We start from the raw sequence: 7,759 nt of genomic DNA on the forward strand, positions 1-7,759 counted from the left end.
GGTGGGATGCTCCACAGAGGACTTGGATGTGTGAGCTGAGTCCTGAATGAGGACTGCCTCAAAGGTTGTATGGGCTATCTGCCCAGATGTGAAAGGATGAAGAGACTCCGAGACTAAGGCAGACAGTTATAGAACTGGTGGACCCAACAGGGGTAAGTATATCTTATCCACGGTGGTGGAAAAGGCTCTCTCTATTACCTCAAAGGCAGAAGACATAGGAAAAGCAATGGCTGTCTTGGCAGGCACCAAGCACAACTACCAAGGATGGTTCAGAGCATAACCATGATTTTACCTCAACACAGAGTTCAAAGCTGAGCTATCCAAAGTACAGAATCTGTGAGGAATAGACCACTCCAAAGGCATTAGAGTGAAACCAGACCCCCAGGATCCATCATCAACACTTCAAGTCTGAGATCCTTCCATCTCTGACACAGTTGGTGCCAAATGGATCAGAGACATTGATGGAGTTTAAGTGGAAAAGGCATTCAGATCAGATAGACAAATTCAGAACTCTCGGTTGTGATAATTTCGAAACTAAAGGTCAGATCGGAGTATGAGTCAACAATTGGGTAGGAGGTGATGGCAGGTTCAAGGGTCCAATGGGAGATGGTGACAGTAAAACTTCCAACTGAATATGTGCCCCAAGAAACTTCCTCATCATCCTGCCCATATCTGCTTTGGTTAAGCTCCTAGATAACCTGAGAGTTGATGAGGTAGAGGGTAGTCTGGAGGTCCTTCACCAGGTCTCCTGTAAAAAAGGAGAATGGATCCTAGAGGGAATCAGCTCCAGGGTAAAGGTGGCATAGCGGAGTGCTGGAGATTTTGCTTTAGATCTGAATGGATCCAAACAGCCAGGTGGCTCCGAAGGTTTGAAGACCTTTTTGGGTGGAGATGAACCTGAACTAGAATGTTCAGGTGATCATTTCCTAGCCTCTTTGCCCTTAGTCAATGAATCCCCCTTTATCTTCTCGGAAGGCTTCTTAGAAGGAGAGGGAGCTCCAGCAGAAGATACAGAAGATGAAGAGGGTAACAAGCCCTTGAGAACTAGCTTGTTGCTGCATTCAAAGCTGAACCTTGCAAAAATCCAATGTCCAAATGGGCAGAGCCCAGACAATAAACACACTCCTGGTGAGCATTAGAATTAGGGATGTTGTGCCTACAGGAGGTGCATTTTTTGAAGCAGGCTTATCACACATGGTGAAGAAGAGTAGAACCAAAGGAAGAGAAGAAAAGGAGAGTAGCTAACCAATGATAGTAACAAGTTTGAGCAAACAACCAAAAATGATAACTAAGACGTACCTACAACAGGTAACACTGGAAAGGGCGGGGGGATTCTACCAAAGCAGTAGGTCTAACGATCAAAGAAGGACTGACAAGACAGAATTAACATCCTTTCTACTATATTGCCCAAGCTACTGTAGACCATGTCCATTCAATGAAGTGGTAAATGAGATCTGGGGTAGTTCCAGATAGATATGAGGATTATGGCTAAGTGGAAGAGCTCAAGCTATGGAGCCAAGCCTTTAGAAGTGGTTGAAGGTGGATCTGAGACCCAATCGGTTGAGAAATGGAAAAAAAGACATCAAATCAGACTATTATAATGGGTGTTACAGAAAGACGCAAACAATGTATTCAAGAAAGCAAGGGGCAGATGGCAATTAGAAGAGTGGGGTGATAAATAGATGTAGAATGTTGAATACATTAAATGGAAGACTGCAGGGACAAAATACTTCCTTGTTCAGAAAACAAATTAAATAAAATGTTTACACTAGAAAGTGTAACAGGCAAAAGTATAACAGAAAGGCAAAGGGGTATAGATAAGTTAGAAGTAAATATTAAGCTAAGGAGAAAAGACATTCTTTAAGTATGTATTAGATAGGAAGAAGGTCGACAAGCAGACAGAGAGACTGGTGAACTTGCTTCTGAAGTAGAAAGTATAAGGAAGCCAAGAAATAAGTGAATATTCTAAATAAATGCTTTGTGTCATGATCACCAAGGAGAAAAAAGAGGGAGGCTACAAGTCTGGGAGGGCAAGACAGCAGTAGAAGAAGGATGGCCAGTTGGGGGTAGAACTGAAGCAGTGAGAAGGTTCTGTCAGGATTAATGAAGTATAAGGAAGACAGGCCAGACTGAAGTCTTCCTAGGATCTTAAAAGATCTGTTAGGATTTTGACAGAACCTATGATCTGTTTGGTCCGTAGAGGAGAACATGGTCCCAGAAGACTGTAGGAAGTCTGCAGTGATACCATGTTACTAGTGTCGAGTGAAGAATGAAGAATAAGAAACAGATGCTTGGTGCCAGAGCCATGGGCTCAAGCTCAATGCCAAGAAATGTATTGTTATCCCCTTTGGGAAAAAACATGTATCCATGAATTACCATATAGGTGGCAGTACACTAAACACAGAAAGTGTGATAAGAGACTTAGGGACACAGGTGGACAGTGGTCTCACCTTCGATAACCACATCGCCACAACAGTCAGGAAATCCTTCTATGTGGCACACCTCATCATGAAGGGCTTTTCATCCAGAAAAAAGGAGGTCATTGTCCCACTGTACTCATCCCTCATTAGACCCATTATAGAATACAACGCCCATTTGGTATGTACCTCTCAAGACATCTGCAACAACTGGAAAGGCCTCAGAAATACCTCACTAAAAGAATCACAGGCCTAAAGCAGATGCCCTACGCTGACCGCCTTTAAAAACTCCAGCTATACTCTGTCGCATATCGCCTACTCAGAGGCGATCTCTGCTTAACATACAAGGCCATGTCAAACCCAGAGCTGTTGGACATGCTACACTTAAAGAAACCCCAATCCCTCAGAGCTACACGCCCAGGGATCTAAACCTTGTCATCACAATAAACAAAACATGCTGGAGGGATAGGTTCCTGACCCGGAGACTCCCCAGACTCTGGAATAGATTGCCCATACATGTCAAGCAGAGTGCCTCTTTGGACCTCTTCAAGAGGAACCTTGACGATTGGATGGGAGAAAGGAAATTCACCCCAGGGATCACGTCAGTCGCCCTGCTAGACAGGGGTCCAGGAAAGTAAATAATGTGGGAAGAAATAGCCAGGGAATTGTTATGGCTAGGCTTGTATAGGCCCTAGGGCTGATAGCCTAGTACCAACCTATGAACCTATGAACCTATGAATAATCTCAAAAACTACAAGTCAGTAAGCCTGATTTCAGTGGTGACCAAAATAACAGATGGTGCTTTAGCAGTCTGACAATATTCTCGAAGAAAAATAATTTTGCTCAATGAGTTGCACTATGGATTCACAGGAGGTAAATCCTATCAGACTAGTTTGATCCAGCTCTGTGACTGGATCACCAGGGAGGTAGACAAAGGTAAACTTGTTATGATCTATATGGATTTCAGTAAAACGTTCATGTTTTCATATGCTGCAGGCTTCTTGCAAAAGCTGAAGGGTTAAAAGAATGCAGAAAGCTGTGTGAATGTTCTGAAAAGTGAAAAGATAATGCATAATACAAAGTAACAATCACAGGTCAGGTGTCAGGAAGTACAAAGTGTTGTTCTGTAGGTTTGATCCTGTGTAGATCCTTATTTAAACATATCTGAACTTGATCTCAAGTAAAGTATAGAAAACTGGATACTTTTAACTGCAGATGGTACCAAGATAGTGAGGATGGTAATATACAAGGTAGCATGCATTAAGAGGGATGGTAGGAAACTAAAGGCTTGGACTAAAAAAATGACAACTTCACTTTAACCCCATTACCATAAATTATGCAGTTGAGTTTCCCACATTTGGAGAAATCACAGGGATCAACCCAACTGGTGTGTAATGGAAGAGCCCCACCCTGGGGAAACCACTTTCTTGATCATGATATTCCCCTTGCCAGGTAACACCCTGATCCTTGGTGACTTCAGCTACCCCACCATACACTGGGCGAACTATTCCTGTACTAGTGCACTCACCCAATGATTCCCTGACATCATCAGTTCTAATGCACTAGACCAGCTCATCTCATCCTCCACAAGGGGAGATAACATTCTGGACTTGGTTCTCACCAACATGGGCAACTGCTGAACACTCCCATAGTATGTTCTTCCCTGGTGTGATCAGATCATCGTTCTGTCTCATTCAAAGTTTATATTCCCCCCAGCCTTAACCAGGATAAAAAACTTCATAAAAGCTGACTATAACCTCCTAAAGGTGGGTATTGGTAGCTTCAAACTGCTGCCTCCCTTAGAGGATGCAGACAACTATGTTGAACAGTATGCCAATTTAGTATACAAGCACCTGCACAAATGTATGGATTCAGCCTTACCCAACAGAACTAAAACCTGCTCCTCAAGGAAACACATACCTGTCTGGTGGACATCTTCTGTCAACAGGCTTTACAACAAAAGGAAAAAACTGTTGACCAAGGGTAAAAAGGAACAAATTCCAAATTGGGAAAACTCCCTCCTTAGCCTCAACAAGCAAATTAGATCACTAGTAAAAACCTCCAAAGCCAATTATGAATTGAAACTAGCCTCCAAAACAAAGGGAAACCACAAAGCCTTCTTCAGTTATGTCAGGAACCTCGATGGCAAAGCCCAGTTTGGTCTGAATTAGTACTTAACTATATCATTTACACTGATCCTGTTGACCTAGACAACCTTCTAGACATCCTTGATAGTTGTCCTGTACCTCACATCTCCATAGATCATGTTTAAAAGGGCCTGTCCAAGGCAAAGAACACAGCTTACATGGGACATTATAGTATTCCAGGCTGTATTCTGCACCATCTCCAGCAAGAACTAGTGTGACACCCCACCACTGGACCAGTAATCAACAAGCCTTAGTCCTCACCACAGGCACCAGTGGGGGACATACATTGGGAGGATGATAAGGTACACACACAGTATTATCAGATGCAGTTCTCTACATCAAGTGTAATATGCCTTAACAGCACACAGAGACCACAATCATTCTGGGGCTGGTTTCTCCCTAATTCTCCAGATCCACAATAAGACTCCACACTGGCACAGCTATAGAGTTGAGTCCTTAGCCAGGATTCCATGCCAAGTCCTCTAACACTCTCTCTGTCCAACCAGTGCTTCATGTCTCTGCCCAAGTAGCTGACACACACGCTCTTGGAGATTTGTTTTACACACATGCACACACATACACACACACACACACACACACACACACACACACACACACACACACACACACACACACACACACACACACACCTGAGAAAGGCTGGCACAGGTTTACTAGCTATGCCCCATTCTGCCTAGACTATAAGGTAGTTATCACTGCCACCAGAACCCCTTATCAACTACTTTAAGGCCCTTAACAAAGGCTGTCCAATCTTACTGTGTAATGTTACTATAATACAAATGTTAGTTTGACCAAGAGCAAGGCTATTAGGAGTGGCCTACACAGTGTCAACAAATAAATATGCAAATACTCGCAGAACTTAATATCTCTAGACTGATCAGTCACAACAAGATGTTTAAATATATTTAATAATAAATGATAAAAGAACAAGAAAATACTCAGTATATAATCACAGTAAAATCAGAGTTTAAAATCACAGGAAACACTTAAAACAACATTGCAGGACAGTCTCAAATAAATAAAGAAAAACATCTAAATTAAGCTTTACTATATTCCTGACTATATCTAAGAGAATTATACTGTTCCCTAGACTTATTTTCTCAGAGTGAGGCAAGTGTGTGGTGAATGGGTCTTCTTTAGTTGTTGCCAGGTCCAAGACAGAATACAGAATGCTGCTTCTCTCTCTCTAAGTTAGGGTTGCCACCTTCCTTCATGGCTAAAACCGGAACAAAGCCACGCCTCTCGCATCACCAGTAACCCCGCCCACCCCAACCCCCTCTCCCGCCAACATACCGCCTATTTTGTGACATCACGACAGCATCACTCAACGGGAACGCCCTCTTTTTTCATTCTCGCCGCCTGCTTTTGGTTGATTTACTATGCTTTTCTGTAAAAAAAGCATAGCAAATCAGCCGATTTACAAACTCCGATAGTCTGTTTCCTTTTTGAAACAGAATACCGGAGTTTGTACAGTGTTTTCCGGACTACCGGAAAATCAGTTTGATTTCCTGATAGTCCGGAAAAAAAACGGAGGGGTGGCAAGCCTACTCTAAGTGAACTCTTAAATTAATGCCTCCAATATTTCTGCTGGGATAGCTTGCAGAATGACATAATTTCTTGTCATCTGACTGTATCCCAGGTAAAACCCCCATTGCTGAAAGCTAGCGGTATTTAGCATCTACCTGTGAAAATACATAGACAAGGGCTTTTCCTGAGATCCTTGCAAATGGGAGAAGCTGTAAAACAATAAAACACTTCCAAGGCAATACAGAAAGCTTCTCAGCACAGACATTGTGTCTGTGCTGCATTGAAACTGAACAATAACATTTTTTATGCCCTGGCCATAAAGTAATTTAATTTCAGCTGTTTTTCTGAAGCTAACCTCCTGTATTCCAGTTTCCATTGTTAAAATATATACATTTAAACAGTTACAATAGTCTACATACATTTCTGTTCTCTTCCAGTGGGGCACACTGTGGATACATCTTTAAGGTCAGTACTTTACAAAACATCTGTTCAGCACACGTCTGTACAAACCATCTTATATGACATACAGTTCTGATACATTTGTAGCACAAGTATATAAATCAATGAATCATGTTGATATTCACAAATGACATAGCTATTTACAAAATTACAGAGCTGGGCTGGCAAATAGCTTTGCCATTGAGCACCCTATAAAACCACAACCTAAGAACAGGGTTCATTCCAACAGAGTGGAGAACTGCCATTGTCATTATTTTGCACAAAGGTGGTGCCACTACTGACCCTGGAAACTATCACCCCATTAGTCAGATCTATAAAGCCATGGAGCATATTATTATGGATCTCATAAACAATTAGTAAAAAGAAAATGAAAACTCCAGCAAAGCTAGAATTTCCACTGAGTGACCTCCCAAACCTCTTGCATCAGTGGCACATGGGATATATGCAAACGACCCATAGGAACATCAGGTGTTTCAGCTAATTGGTGATTCTGAATGCCCATGACTTTTTTCGTCATTTTAATAGACAATTTCAGGCCAATAAAGCCAAACCCCATTAGCTGTGGATATGCATATTTCGGCCTTGTTATGACCTCATCAGCACAGCACAAGCAGACTGTTTGACTAAGCATAAGAAACACAGGGCTGTTATACCCAGCTGATGTCCATTATCATTAGGGTCACTGCAAAAATATCCCAAACAACAAACTAAAATAATAAGTGAGAAGGTCACTGAAAAACCAATTGGTAAAAACAAAATGAAAACTCCAGCAAAGCTAGAACTTCCAATGAGTGACCTCCCAAACCTCTTGTATCAGAGGCACATGAGATATATGCAAATAACCCTTATGAACATTAGGTGTTTCAGCTAACTGGCAATTGTGCATGCCCATGAGTTGTTTCATTTTAATGGACAATTTCAGGCCAATAAAACCAAACCCCACTAGCTGTGGATATGCATATTTTGGCCTTGTTATGACCTTGTCTCATAAACAAGGACATAGGGAATCTTCAAGCACTTGACCCCACCCGATTTGGATTTGTCAAGGGCAAATCTTGGCAGTTGAACCTGGCTGACTTCTTTGAGACTGTCACCAAGGCCCTGGATGAGGGAAAGTCAGTGCACACAGCTTACCTTGACATGGCCAAGGCTTTTGACACAATCCCCCACTCGGCATCATTGAAAAGA

The 7,759-nt window shown here is 42.2% G+C and overlaps 1 pseudogene; it reads right to left on the minus strand.

Moving 5' to 3' along the window:
• Nucleotides 1-3,704: 3,704 nt before the first annotated feature.
• LOC122807300 lies at nt 3,705-3,877 on the minus strand (annotated as a pseudogene).
• Between the last annotated feature and the right edge of the window lie 3,882 nt (nt 3,878-7,759).

This window comes from Protopterus annectens, chromosome 7.part0 (genome assembly GCF_019279795.1).
Source record: "Protopterus annectens isolate FY-2018-M chromosome 7.part0, PAN1.0, whole genome shotgun sequence".
NCBI lineage: Eukaryota > Metazoa > Chordata > Ceratodontiformes > Protopteridae > Protopterus > Protopterus annectens.